Below are 16,322 nucleotides of genomic sequence, written 5' to 3' on the forward strand. Positions count from 1 at the left end.
GAAAATTCACTAAGAAGGAAAGAAAACTGTCCAGAACCCGTGAGCTACCAACCAGCCTTCCTCCTGACAATGCAGAGTCACAAAAGATCCCAAAGTAAAAATAAACAAACCCCATTTAAACCACTGAAGGATCAGTAAAATGACTCCTACAGATAACTTAGCAACAATGACATAAGCTGAGGCTGTGAAAGCTGCAGAAAACATGATTTTTAAAAACAATTCTTAAAGGTACATTAATGTCACATCTTCCCCTTAAGAAAAAATGAATCATCAACATTGAAAGATGGTTTCATTTTTCAAACCCTTTCAGTTTCACACCATTAGTACATACATATGTATGTACTATGTATACACACATTTTACGAATCAAAGCATGCAGACGTAACAGTAGTATCATCCATTTCAGTCCTTTTCTCCCACCATCGAACACTCCTTTTATCACATTTGTGACAAACTGCCTCCTCTTCAAAATTCTCCTTCAGTCCTTAATGCTGTGTTGATTCCAAATTCAAGTTCACTTCTGTTGTTACAATGATAAATTAGTTCTGGTAACGTCTTCACAGAACTAGGAAGGATAACACATTACATGTGTGTAGTCAGGCCATTCAGAAAGCTCATTTTATCTCTGTCTCCTTCATTGTTAATAGGCCTTAGCTCCTCCTTTGCCGAGCAATTTGACTCCTTTGTTTGCTCTGGATCTGCACTATCACTTCCTGCACACTCTTTGGCAAAGACACACGGCAGATTGTCTTGGTGTCAGAACCCATTTCAGCCGTGATTCCACAGGTCACTGTGGCAGTTACTCTGTTGTGAAAACCACCATAATTCACTCAAACACCAGTTGTGTACAGTACACTGAGCGTCCACATCTCTGCACAGTGTATAGAATCATTATGCTAGCAGTTCATTTTCGATGATGGTACAATTTTAGCAAACAGTCAGATCTCACGTTGTAGTCTTTTCCATTGATCCACAGTATTCTGACACGTCCACTCCTCAATCTCCTTTTTGAGATTACGTATGACTGTTGATTCATCCACACTTTCCTGTGCATAGATAATGAATTGTCTTTGATAGTACTGCAATTTATGGTCAGGCAATTTGAACAATTCAGGAACATGTTCCAAAACAGTCAATTTGATTTGTATCTCTGGCCATATCTGGTCACTTTCTTTGTTCACATTATTGGCCATTAACTGGTTCTCCTTCTCGACCTCCACCAGTTCTATGTGATTGATCAAGACTTTTGAATGCTGCATCTGAGACTGAGTAAACATCAGCTTTTCCATCTGAACCTGTGCCAACTTGAAAAGGTCATGTTTACAAGACTTGTAGGATCCTGCAAAGATAAATATTTCCCAGCTATTCACAATCTCTATCAATGAGTTGGATGTGGGGTCAAATAGGGGAGGTGATGGCCTAGTGGTATTATCACTCAACTATTAATCTAGAAGCTCAGCTAAAGCTCTGGGGACTCAGGCTCGAATCCTGCCAAGGCAGATGGTGGAATTTGAATTCAATAAAAATAATTGGAATTAAAAATCTGTTAATGACCATGAAACCATCGTCAATTGTCAGAAAAACTCATCTGGTTCACTAATGTCCTTTAGAGAAGGAAATCTGCTGGTCTGACTGGCATGTGACTCCAGAGCCACATCAACGTGGTTGACTCACAACTACTCTCTCAACTACCGTTCATGGCCAGTGATGTCCATGTTCCATGAATGAATAAAAAAAAATTAGTGAATAAAAAAAATAATATTTCTAAGTTTGCTGATGGCATAAAACATTTGTGGGAATGTGAGTTGTGAGCATGATGTAAAGAGACTTCAAGGAGGTTTAGACAGACTAAGTGAATGGGCAAGAACATGACAGATGGAAAATAATGTGAAAAATGTGAAGTTATCCACTTTGGTAAATAAAAGATCAATGGGTTCTTCAATGGGGAGAGGTTGGGAAATGTTGATATCCAAAGAGACCTGGATGTTCTTGTTTGTTCATCACTGAAAGTGAACATTGTAATGATAGTGTACTTTTAAAAGAGGTTTTTTTAAAAAAAGCATGATTACAGGATTAGGGAAGTGTGGGAAGATGGTATTGAGGTGGAAGATCAGCCAAGGTCTAGTTAAATGCTGGAGGAGGCACAAGAGGCCGAGCGGCCTATTTCTGTTCCTATCTTCTTATGAGAGGGAACCACATTACTAGTTTTGAGTCAGGTCTGTGAGGTTATAATAGCACTTGTATTGAAACATGTGCTTCAAAACTGTGATATTTTGAACACAAATTTGTGTATAAATGATTTCCAGAGTAAATTATGTATTCTTCTTGACCTTATTTCTTCAATCTTCCTTCAGTACATGGCAACCATATGTTAGAAGGCAGCCAAGTGAGCTGTTCAAAGTCATCAAATGTCTTGAGTCAGTGGTGGTTTTTGCACCAAAGACTGAAGGTTTTTCAGAGACTTGAGAACCAATCCCATTCTTACCATAATTATACTGGCCATCCATGTCGGTCCACCTGTAAAGTTCCTGGCCATAACTAAATCATCAACCTGAATAATTCTGTCCCTTTTTTTTGAGTCATGGTTTTCTTTCTGAGAGGTTTGCCTGATCCCCTTCCCCACCAAATCCAACCAGGTTTGTACGAGGTGTTAGTAATTCAGCTGATGTAACCCCTATGGTCGCATTTGGAGAGTATTGTATGTAGAGAAACTTGCCAAGCATAATGGCAATGGCCCGTGAGCTTGCTTTTTCATTGATGATTTGAGCATATGTATGGCTTGTTCTGATAACCCATTGGCAGCTGACTGAACATGGCTAATATTGTTTTCAAAACTCCTCTGCTGTAAGTGCTGTGCCATTGTTTGACATTAAGATCGCTGGGATGCCATAGATGGCAAAAATCTGCTTCAACTTGTCAACAGTGGCTATGGCCATTGAAGACTTCATCAGTTGGACATCCAGTTATTTAGATTGCGCATTGACTAGGATGAGGAACGTATGGTTCATGGATGGTCCTGTGAAATCTATGTGCAGTTTTGACCACAGCTGACCTGCTACTCCCAAGGATGCATACTTGCCAGTGACAGCAATAACTGTTGGGCTTCACAAATCGGGCATTGACTAACCATTCTTTTGATTTCTTTATCAATGCCTGGCCACTAAATGTAACTGTGGGCTAGTGTTCAGCGTGTGCACTGTGCAATTCCTGTAATAAAAATTGTTGCTCTGCAGTGGCATTAAAACATGAGTCCCCAAAATAACACACTGTCCTCACATGTTAACTCCATCCTACACTGCAGGTAAGATCTCATTTGGTTTGACTTGTCATATTGCCATCCTTGCATCAAAATCCTCTTAACTTCTGACAACACCGGGACCCTTTCGGTCCAGATTTTTATATGAGTAGCTGAAACTAGCAAAATCTCTGTCAGACGCAGTGGCAACACTATTTCTTGTGGTACAGGTGGTGATGGTACCGTTCATGGCAGAGGGAGATAGCTGAACATATCTGCATTTGATATTTGCATCCCTGGACTATGCTGGAAGGATTACCTGTACGCAACTGGCAATAGAATCCATCTCTACAACTTCACAGAGGCAACTGGTGACATTGGTTTATCCTTTCAGAATAAAGTAACAACGGCTTGTGATCTGATACTATGGGAGCGATTTTCCTATCCTGTTGCACTAAAACGTTAGCGTAGTGGGCCGGGAGAATCCCGTGGCAGGCGATTCGTGGGATTCGCGCATGCATTTGCGCTCCATTACCATCTCCCAGTACCAGATTTCTGACGGCATCTGTTCCATGCCAGAAATCAACAGGGAGGCACAAAAAGTATTTAAATGGTTATTTGAATGTAATTTGAATGAGATTAGCGGGCCTGGGACTGAAGTCTCTGGGCCTGCTAGCATCTCCCTCCCTGCCAGAATGATTTGCTCCAACAGGGATTACAGTAGCTCCCCATCTGTGGGGAACTAGTTGCCTGACCTCATTGGAGTAAAGGGGGGCAATCAGGGCTCCTCAGGAGGTTGGGCGGTGAGGAGGGATGCCCCCTGGGCATTGGCACCATGGCAGTGCCAGCCTGGGACCTTAGCAGTGCCCATAGGGCATAGGCCAGTGCCAAGGGGTAGGACATATGGGGGCAGGGCCTAGTGAATGGGGCCTGATGGGGGCAGGGTCTAGGGGGTGATTGCTCGGGGTGGGAAGTCCCATTGTCACCCTGCATAAGGATTGGTAGAGGAAGGAGGGAGGCCAGCAATCGGGGTGGGCTGGGGATGCGCTGTAACTGTCCGGGGTGGGATCTATGGAGGGGATGGAGCTAGAGATCGGGGTGGGCCAGGTGTAGGGTTTGGGGCTGGGCCCAGAAATGGTCAGGTGCAGTGATCAGGATGTACGGGAGTAGAGAGCCATCGTTGCGGGGGTTTCAGAGCTGGCCAGCGATCAAGCAGTGTGAGACCACTATACATGCACCGATCTCGGCACTGACAGATTGGTGCATGTGCAGTAGCCCACTCAGCACACTGATTTCAGCCTCTCTCACAAGAATAGATCCTGCCCCCTAGTTTTTAATGATATTCATGCCTGTAGCCTTTGCAGCACACAGACTGTGGGAGATTCTTCTCGAACTCCCACTGAAAAAAACAATGTGAATTACTCCAGTTTTCACCCAAATTCAACATTTAGAATTCTTTTGGGAGAATTCCAGCTCATATATATTGATGAAACTTCTTCACTGCTTAAATTACCACCAAGCTTGTTTTTATCTATCTGAGAATACTTTTGCTCACATCTGATAAGGTTCTTCATGCAAATACAATTGAACTTCCTACTTCATCTGACATCTTGTGGGATAAGACTGCTCCCATTCCATATGGTGATGCATCACAGGTAACTACTGATGGTTTGGTTTTATCAAAATGTACAAGAAGTGTTGACAACAGTAAGTCTTGCTTTACTTTTGCAAATGCTTCTTTTTGTGCTTCTCCCCATTTTCATTGCTGATGCTTCTCCAAAAGCTGGTGAGGTGGGACTAAAATTATAGACACGTTTTGTAAGAAGTTGCCGTAATAATTCACCACTTCTAGGAATGATTTTAACTCCAATACATTTTTAGACTGTGGTACATCTTTATTGCTTTAACCTTATTCTCCAAAGGATGTACACCTTTAGCGTCTACCCTGGAACCCAGATATGTATCTTAGTCTGCCTGGCAAGTGCATTTCTCTTGTTTTAAATGCGACGCTGTTTCTTTAAATCTTCTTAGAATCGTTTCTAAATTTGCCCTGTGCTCCTTAGGCCACACACTTGTAATTAGGACGTCATCCAGGTACACCACTACTTTAGGAATGCCAGCAATAAACTTTCCATTGTATGCTGGAGAATGGCACAGAACGATGAGACTCTAAAGGGAAAACGTCTCTACTGGTATCACCCTTCGTGGGTGTTGATGGTAACTAACTGCTGGGAATCATCATCCAGCTCCAACTGCTGGGAGGCATGACTGAGATCTGTCTTGGTGTACTTAAGGCCCCCTGCTAATTGATGTAGAGGTCATTAATTCTTGGACTAGGGTATCTATTTGATTTGATTTGATTTATTAATGTCACATGTATTAGCATACAGTAAAAAGTATTTTTCTTGCGCACTATACAAAGCATACCATTCATAGAGAAGGAAACAAGCGAGTGCAGAATGTAGTGTTACAGTCATAGCTAGAGTACAGAGAAACATCAACTTAGTGCGAGGTGGGTCCATTCAAAGTTCTGACGGCAGCAGGGAAGAGGCTGTTCTTGAGTCAGTTGGTTCATGACATTAGACTTTTGTATCTTTTTCCCAATGGAAGAATATGGAAGAGAGAATGTCCAGGGTGCGTGGGGTTCTTAATTATGCTGGCTGCTTTGCCAAGGCAGCGGGAACTGTAGACAGAGTCAATGGATGAGAGGCTGGTTTGACTCCCCTGCGCTCTTCAGTTAATTTCTAATCCACACAGATTCTTACAGTGTGATCTGGTTTTAAAATAGCAGGAGTGAGTATCTTTCAAAGAGGAAATAGAATGATGCAGGCCAAGTTTCAGGCTCAATAATGCCCGAAGCAGTCAACCACTTTAGGGCAAAATGGGTGGGTGTTGGAGTATTTGACTGATTTCGAGGAGCCTCCTATCTCCTTTTCCTTATCTGTCACTTCCCCAGTCGATCAATACAATGTTACATCAAGCTGTTCAATTTGGATTGATCCAAAATTCAGCAGATCAGAGCAGCTGGCGCTTTGTGCTATATGTATGCTGCATGATACCTGAGCAGAGAGTGCCTAAATGATGACAATAAACTGGAGAACTTATGTCATAGAAGCAATCTTCGTGCACTAACAGGAGGCATCATCAGAATCACACATATGCAACAGTTACCATTTATTTATTAGTGTCACAAGTAGGCTTACATTAACACTGCAGTGAAGTTACTGTGAAAACCCCCAACTTGCCTGTTTGGGTACACTGAGGGAAAATTTAGCATGGCCAATGCACCTAATGAGCAAGTCTTTTGGACTGTGGGAGGAAACTCATGCAAACATGGGGAGAACATGCAGACTCCGCATAGACAATGAGCCAAGCCAGGAATCGAACCCAGTTCCCTGCCATTGTGAGGCAGCAGTGCGAACCACTGTGCCATGGTGCTGGCCTTTGCAACAAGCAGATAACTTATGTTCTCTTTCACTACGGATACTTTACAATTGGAATGCATTTACAGTGCAAGTGTAGCATTGATGTGAAGCGGTCCTATAAAATTAGTTTCATAACATGGTAGAGCAATTTTGTGTGCTTCAAACAGCTTTGGTTTGTTTAGATCTAGTGGACCTTGACACAGAATGCAGTTACACTGTGAGGATAATTTTCTGAATATGTGCCAATTCAATGTGTGATCTTCTGGCATGTGGTAGTAAATGACAAAATCCCTGGTAATCATTGCTTACTCATGTCAATTGAGACTCAGTTGGTAGTAGACTTATCTCTGAATCAGATAGCCACAGGGTTCAAGTTCCACTCCAGGGACTTGAAAACACAATTCAGGATGACACCTGATTTGTTTAGAAAGGTGTCTGACACATAATTCGGGAGGACAGCATTGAGGGATTGCTACAATGTCAGTTGAACAGTTTTTCAGATGCGATTTCTGATCATAGGTTTATCTGTCCTCTCAGGTGGAAGTTAAAAGATCCTACAACATTGCGGCCAGGATTATGACACTGTGGCTGGATTTTCTGGCCACCCATCCACTAAACAATGCCCCTCCCCACCCCCGTGGATTGGCAAGCCTTTGGCTGCTGGTGGGATCTTCTGGTTAGGTTATAGCAAAGCAAAAATTCTTCACACTGATACCATAATGATAATTATAAAGCATTTCCATCCAAAATTTTATTTGGTTTTGGCTTTTAACATTAATGTACAGCTTCATTTATAGAAATTATATTCCAGTACTGTTGCAACCATTGATTAGTTTAGTTAACAAGCAGTTTGTTTGAGGTGGAAAAAGACACTCAATTGAAATACAAGCATGCTGTGTGATTTGTTTAGAAAGGTGTCTGATTAATAACTTTTAAAATTTAATCCTTTAAATTACTGATTTGTTCCAGTCTTTTTCACATAACTGCAGTCTTCAAATACTACATGCAATTTCTGAAGAGAATTGGTTGAGGTAAATAACTCTGCTGGTCGATTGAAGAAGGGGGAAAAAAATCATTACATGAATTTTAATTATATTGTGATTGTGACATTCAATTTATGAACTGCTCATTATTTTCAAATACGCAAGAAGTTAGCATAGCAAAGTAGCACAAGCTGTACTCATTGGTGGAACAAAGGAATAGAAACAATGTTTCATAAATACATTTAGCAACTAAAAACCAAAAGGAGTTCTCTGCAGGTTATATATTATGAAACCTGCCTACATAGCAAAGGAAGTAAATCTTGAGGTTGTAGAGAGTGAGAAATCACCCACAAGAGTATTTATTTAAAAAAAAAGTTAGAAATATATAGAATGATACAGATAAAATTATGCAAAATTATGACAGCTGCAGTTGATCATCCAACACCCATATGGTTGCTACATTGACTCCTGGTCCATCAAAGCCTCAAATTTAAAATTAACATTCTTGTGTTCAAATCGCTTCATGACCTCACCGTTCCCTATATCTGTAACCTCTTTCAACTGTATAATCCTCTTAGAACCCTACGTTCCTCTAATTCTGACCTTAGTACCGTCTGAACTTCCCCTATTGGAGGCTGTGAATTGGGGCATCTGAACTCTGAAATTTCCTGCTGAGATTTTCCAGCATTTTCTGTTTTTGTCACCTTCTTTGGCTTAGGATCAAGTTTCCTGTCTGATATCATTCCCGTGAACCTGTGAAACAGCTTGTGATGTTTTAGTACATTAAATGTGATGAATAAATGCAAGCTTTCATTAGAATGTAAATTTATCTTAAGGTTAACACCAAAATACAGAATGCATTAGAGAGGTAGTTCCAATTTTTTTAATTCTATGGTGCACCCTAACACAGTAAGAAGTCTCACAACACCAGGTTAAAGTCCAACAGGTTTATGTGGTAGCAAAAGCCACTAGCTTTTGGGGCACTGCTCCTTTGTCAGGTAAGTGGGAGTTCTGTTCACAAACAGGGCATATAAAGACAGAAACTCAATTTACAAAATAATGGTTGGAATGCGAGTCTTTACAGGTAATCAAGTCTTAAAGATACAGACAACGTGAGTGGAGAGAGGGTTAGGCACAGGTTAAAGAGATACGTATTGTCTCCAGACAGGACAGTTAGTGAGATTTTGCAAGCCCAGGCAAGTCATGGGGGTTACAGATAGTGTGACATGAACCCAAAATCCTGGTTCATGTCGTGGAACTTGGCTATCAGTTTCTGGTCAGACACTCTGTGTTGTCGTGTGTCATGAAGGCCACCTTGGAGAATGCTTACCCGAAGATCAGAGACCAAATGCCCGTGACTGCTGAAGTGTTCCCCAACAGGAAGAGAACACTCTTGCCTGGTGATTGTCAAGCAGTGTTCACTCATCTGTTGTCGTAGCATCTGCGTGATCTCCCCAATGTACTATGCCTTGGGACATCCTTTCCTGCAGCTTATCAGGTGGACAACATTGGCCGAGTTGCAACAGTATGTACCGTGTACCTGGTTGATGGTGTTCTCACGTGAGATGATGGCATCCGTGTCGACAATCCAGCATGCCTTGCAGAGGATGCTGTGGCAGGGTTGTGTGGTGTCGTGGCCACTGTTCTCCTAAAGGCTGGGTAGTTTGCTGTGATGTGGATACGCCAGCATTGGACTGGGGTAAACACAGTAAAAAGTCTGACAACACCAGGTTTCAGTCCAACCGATTTATTTGATAGTAAATTCATTAGCTTTCGAGTTAGCCCCTTCGTCAGGTGAATGGAGAGTTCTGGCCTCAGACAGAGCATATAAAGCACAGACAGTTTACAGATTACTGATTAGAATGCGAATCTTTACACCTAACCTGCTGTTCAAGTCTTGAAGTGGCTGACAATGTGAGTGGAAGGAGCACTGATCACAGGTTCAAGAGATGTGTATTGTCTCCAGATAGTACAGCGAGTGAGGTTTTGCAAACCCAGGCAAGTCACAGGGGTTACAGATAGTGCGACATGAACCCAAGATCCCTGTTGAGACCGTCCTCATGTGTGCGGAACTTGGCTATCAGTCTCTGCTCAGCAACTCTGCGCTGTCGTGTGTCGTGAAGGCCGCCTTGGAGAATGCTTACCCGAAGGTCAGAGGCTGAATGCCCATGACCACTGAAATGTTCGCCAACAGGAAGGGAACAGTCTTGCCTGGTGATCGACAGTTCCGATGCGCCACAGCGGAAAACTGCACCGATCTCCTCAGAAGACAAACACAGGACACAGTGGACAGAGTACCCTTCGTCGTCCAGTACTTCCCCAGAGCGGAGAAGCTACGACATCTTCTCCGGAGTCTTCAACATATCATTGATGAAGACGAACATCTCGCCAGGGCCATCCCCACACCCCCACTTCTTGCCTTCAGACAACCACGCAACCTCAAACAGACCATCGTTCGCAGCAAACTACCCAGCCTTCAGGAGAACAGTGACCACAATACCACACAACCCTGCCACAGCAACCTCTGCAAGACATGCCGGATCATTGACATGGATGCCATCATCACACGTGAGAATACCATCCATCAGGTACACGGTAAATACTCTTGCAACTCGGCCAACATTATCTGCCTGATACGTTGCAGGATGTCCCGAAGCATGGTACATTGGGGAGACCATGCAGACGCTACGACAACGGATGAATGAACATCGCTCGACAATCACCAGGCAAGACTGTTCCCTTCCTGTTGGCGAACACTTCAGTGGTCACGGGCATTCAGCCTCTGACCTTCGGGTTAGCATTCTCCAAGGCGGCCTTCACGACACACGACAGCGCAGAGTCGCTGAGCAGGGACTGATAGCCAAGTTCCGCACTCATGAGGACAGTGTCAACAGGGATCTTGGGTTCATGTCGCACTATCTGTAACCCCCGTGACTTGCCTGGGTTTGCAAAACCTCACTCACTGTACTATCTGGAGACAATGCACATCTCTTTAACCTGTGATCAGTGCTCCTTCCACACACATTGTTAGCCACTTTAAGACTTGAACAGCAGGTTAGGTGTAAAGATTCGCATTCTAATCAGTAATCTGTAAACTGTCTGTGCTTTATATGCTCTGTCTGAGGCCAGAACTCTCCATTCACCTGACGAAGGGGCTAACCCGAAAGCTAGTGAATTTACTATCAAATAAATCGGTTGGACTGAAACCTGGTGTTGTCAGACTTTTTATTAGTTTGCTGTGGACAAGGTTGTGCGATTGATTGAAGGCAAGAAATGGGGGTATGGGGATTGCCTTGGCGAGATGTTAGTTTTTATCAATGACATGTTGAAGGCTCCGGAGAAGATGTTGTAGGTTCTCTGGTCCAGGGAAGCACTGGATGATGAAGGGTATTTATTCTGTCTGCCGTGTCCCATGTTTGTCTTCTGAAGAAGTCAGTTCGGTTTTTTGCTGTGACGCCAGCATGGAACACGACACGGGACACGGCAGACAGAGTACCCTTCGTTGTCCAGTACTCCCCCAGAGATGAGAAGCTACAACATCTCCTCCAGAGCCTTCAACATGTCATTGATGAAGACGAACATCGCGCCAAAGCCATCCCTACACCCCTACTTCTTGCCTTCAAACAACCGCACATCTTCAACAGACCATTGTCCGCGGCAACCTATCTAGCCTTTAGGAGAACAGTAACCACGACACCACACAACCCTGCTATAGCAAACTCTGCAAGATGTGCCATATCATCGATATGGATGCCATCATCTCACATGAGAACACCATCCACCAGGTAGACGATATCTAAGCTTGCAACTCAGCCAATGTTGAATACCTGATACGCTGCAGGGAAGGATGTCCCAATGCATGGTACATTGGGGAGACCATGCAGACGCTACGACAATGGATGAATGAACACTGCTCGACAATCACTAGGCAAGAGTGTTCTCCTCCTGTTGGGGAATACTTCAGTGGTCACTGGCATTCGGCCTCTGATCTTCGGGTAAGTGTTCTCCAAGGCAGCCTTCACAACACACAACGCAGAGTTGCTGAGCAGAGCCTGATAGCCAAGTTCCGCACACATGAGGAGGCCCTCATCCGGGAACTTGGGTTCAAGTCATACTATCTGTAACCCCGATGAATTGCCTGGGCTTGCAAAATCTCACTAACTGTCCCGGCTGGAGATAATACACATCTTTTTAGCCTGTGCTTAACCCTTTCTCCACTCATATTGTCAGTATCTTTAAGACTTGATTACCTGTAAAGACTCGCATTCCAACCATTATTTTGTAAATTGAGTTTCTGTCTTTATATGCCCAGTTTGCAAACAGAATGCCCACTTCCCTGACAAAGGAGCAACATTCTGAAAACTAGTGGCTTTTGCAACCAAATTAACTAGTTGGACTTTAACCTGGTGTTGTGAGACTTCTTACTATTTTTACCCCAGTCCAACGCCAGCATCTCCACATTATGACACCTTAACATACAGAAACCCACACGTACACACATCAGTTTGCAAGAAACAGGATTGATTCCTGGCAGATATGGCTGAAATCAGCTGTGTGAAAGCTGTATACTACTGTGGAAAGGACTTGCACCAATGACCATTTGCATTGCAGAAATGATTGCCTGCTGGATTGCATTATGCTGAAACAATACTTCCAATTTCTTGACTACTCAAGTGGGGCGACGTGTAGTACAATATGGAGTGCTTTAGTAGAAGAATGGCAGTATTCTCCTTGCTACACAACATAGGAGGCAATGCTTGATGAGGCTGAGCTGAAAGGAACAAGTAACCAGCTGGATATGAAGTAAAAGATGAAGCACCACACCATAGCAGGCTGGAGCAGCACTAAACCACACTCGACTCATACAGAAAGCACTCATCTGAGGGTTGTTATTCTGGGACCTGTCCTCAGCATCTTCTTCAATAAATCTGATTTCAATGCTGGCATGATTGCAGTTTCCCTATGTCTTTTCATCTGTTCTTGAATTTTCTTTACTTTGCCTTGAAAATAAAAATAATATTGCTCTCTATTTTCTTAGTGATTTGCATTTAATCAAAGAAAGTAGTATCCAGATCTATAACATGTGGTGTGCATGGATTCTTCCTTGTGTGTAACAGTTTTTCAGCATCCATTGAAGTGATAGTTTCTAAGAGACACTATTGACTTTGCTAGAGCTCTTGCATAAGTTCCTATGTATTCAGCATACATAGTCCTTTGCGTCTTTGTCCTTTGTGTTACCATTGTGAGGTTTATTGATTATTATGCTTTGAGACTGTCTCTTTTGGTTGGAAAATTACTAGATTTTGGAGCTGAAGCTTTAAATTTATGGTGAATGTCTTGTTCTGCCATTTGCCAGACAGTATGCCTGTGTGGTTTTGTTGTTGTGATAGAATACTCTTCATCTGCCTGGATGGGTGAAGCTCCAGCAACACTCAAGAAGCTAGACACCATCTAGGACAAAGCAGTCTGCTTGATTGTTACCACTTCCACAAACTTTCACACCCTCCACTACCAGTGAATAATGGCAGCCATATGTACCATCTACAAGAACTCACCAAGACAACACCTTTCAAACCCACGACCACTACCACCTAGAAGGACAAGGACAGTAGATACCTGGGAACACCACCACCTGGAGGTTCCCCTACAAATCACTCACCATACTGATTTGGAAATACATCACCATTCCTTCACAGTCACTGGATCAAAATCCTGAATTTCCTCCCTAACAGCACTGCGGGTGTTCCTACATCTCAGGGCCTGCAAAAGTTCATGAAGGCAGCTCCCCACCACCCTTCTCTAGAAGGGCAACTAGAGATGAGCAATTAGTACTGGCCTCACCACAAACAGCCATATCCCATAAATGATTTTTAAAAATCAAAAGGTTATGTTTGGTTTCCTGAGAAAAAAGTACAAAATGTATTTACACTTAGAGACAATGACAGCAGTTTCTGACTAAACCATGATTTTCCAAATGTCCTTAAATGTTGTTGGTATTGGGTTTTAAATAATTCTGGTAAAAACTGCCCACTTATTTCTGAGATAAAATGGAGTTGGGATCAAAAATAGCTAACTTACAATTCTATCTAGGTACAGGGCTAGTAGGTCTTATGTTGCCATAAGAAAGAAGGCAAAAGAAGCCATTTTTAAGATGAGGTTACACATTTTCCTACAAGTCCATGAATATCACAGATAGCAGTTTTGTTTGATGTAGTCCACAGTCAACTGAGAGGAAGAGAGCTTCTTGGTCTCTTGGCTAAGATCCTGTGATTAAGTGCAAGTGGTTGAGAGCTTCAAGTTTCGAGGTGTCCAGATCACCAACAAACTATCCTGGTCCCTCCATGCCGACGCTATAATTAAGAAAGTCCACCAATGCCTCTACTTTCTCAGGAGGCTAAGGAAATCTGGCATGTCCACAACGACTCTCGCCAACTTTTACAGATGCATCATAGAAAAGAAGTATCACAGCTGTGAAGTTGTACGAATCGAGTAGTGGCATGATGGGAAAATTGGTCAAGTATTTGGTACAAAGTAAGGAAAGCTGATCAAGCTATTCCAAAATGCCAGACCCCTGGAAGACTTGATAAGACTGACTCCGCATAACTTAAGACATGGATAAGACCAGAGAAGGTCAAGTTTTGCCTGGCTTCTGGAAGACCTGATAAGGCTGACTCCACATAACTTAGGGCTGGATGAGTGAGACGAGATAACGTCAGAGATGACAAAGTCATCAGCCTTCTTCTGTTCTATCAAAAGGACAAGATAAAGGTATGAATGATGAGGCAAAGAGTTTTAGGAGGTCAGCAGGTTGTACCATTATTTATGACATTACTTATGATGCCTCTATTTGATCAAATTCCTGAATAAGCTCTGGTCATGCAAACTGATAATGATTATGTATAAATACTGAATTGATTCCTTATGTCAGCGCGGACTTGAGGAGGAATTAGCAAGTCATAACGACGGCTCTCTGAACTCAAGTTTTTGCCAATATTGCATGCAGTCTTTTGGAAATAGAGACATTATTTTGTTGGAACGAACTTTGTTGAGTTTTTCCACCACAGTCAAGAAGCAGGAAAATTTCCACTTCAATACAGTTTGGTATGGCTTCTGCTCTACCAAGACCACAAGAAACTACAAAGGGTCATGAATGAAGCCCAGTCCATCATGGAAACCAGCCTCCCTTAACTCCATCTACACTTCCTGCTGCCTTGAAAAAGCAGCCAGCATAATCAAGGATCCCTTGATTATACTCTTTCACCTTCATCTGTAGGGAAAAAGATACAATAGTCTGAGATTATGCATCAACCAATTCAAGAACAGCTTCTTCCCTGTTACTATCAGACATTTCAATGGACCTACCATATATTAAGCTGATTTCTCTACACCCTAGCTATGACTGTAACACTACGTTCTACACTCTCTCCTTTCCAACTACCCCATATTCTCTGTGAACAGTATTATTTGTCTGTATACATTTCACTATCCCAATACATATGACAATAATAAATCAAATCAAATCAAACCGAATCAAGCATTGTCAGATCAAGTCCAAGATGCAATGTCCTATCTTGTCAGCATGGATCCTGATTTGATTTATTATTGTCACATGTATTAACAGACAGTTAAAAATATTGTTTCTTGCACGCTATAAAGACAAAACATACTGTTCATAGAGAAGGAAACAAGAGTGCAGAATTTAGTGTTACAGTCATAGCTAGGGTGTAGAGAAAGGTCAACTTGATGCAAGGTAAGTCCATTCAAAAATCTGACAGCAGCAAGGAAGAAGCTGTTCTTGAGTCAGTTGGTACATGCCCTCATCTTTTTCCCCAGAGGAGGAAGCTGGAAGAGAGAATGTCCAGGGTGCTTGGGGTCCTTAATTATGCTGCTGCTTTGCCGAGGCAACAGGAAGTGTAGACAGAGTCAATGGATGGGAGGCTAGTCTGTGTGATGGATTGGGCCATATTTGCAACTTTTTGTAGTTCCTTGCTGTCTTGGGCAGAGCAGGAGCCATACCAACCTCTAATACGATCAGAAAAATGCTTTCTAAAGTGCATCTGTAAAAGTTAGTGAGAGTCGTAGCTGACATGCCAAATGTTCTTAGTCTTCTGAGAAAGTAGAGACATTGGTGGGCTTTCTTAACTATAGTCGACATAGCGGGGACCAGGACAGGTTGTTGGTGATCTGGACACCTAAAAACGTGAAGCTCTCGACCCTTTCTACTTCATCCCCATTGACGAAGACAAGGGTATGTTCTCCTTTACGCTTCCTGAAGTCGATGACAATCTCCTTTGTTTTGTTGATATTGAGGAGAGATTATTGTTGCTGCACCAGTTCACCAGATTCTCTATCTCATCCATGTACTCTGTCTCGTCATTGTTTGAGATCCGACCCATTACGGTGGTGTCGTCAGCAAATTTGAAAATCGAATTGGAGGGGAATTTGGTAGCATAGTCATTGGTGTACAAGGAGTATAGTAGGGGACTGAGAACACAGCCTTGTGGGGCACCAGTGTTGAGGATTATTGTGGAGGAGATGTTGTTGCCCATCCTTACTAATTGTGGTCTGTAAGTTAGGAAGTTCAGTATCTAGTCGCAGACGGAAGTGCCAAGGCCTAGGCCACGGAGTTTGGAGATGAGTTTAGTGGGAATAATAGTGTTGAAAGCTGGGCTGTAGTCA

The sequence above is a fragment of the Carcharhinus amblyrhynchos genome, chromosome 6, assembly GCF_965287045.1.
Source record: "Carcharhinus amblyrhynchos chromosome 6, sCarAmb.v2.hapA, whole genome shotgun sequence".
Classification (NCBI taxonomy): Eukaryota; Metazoa; Chordata; class Chondrichthyes; order Carcharhiniformes; family Carcharhinidae; genus Carcharhinus; species Carcharhinus amblyrhynchos.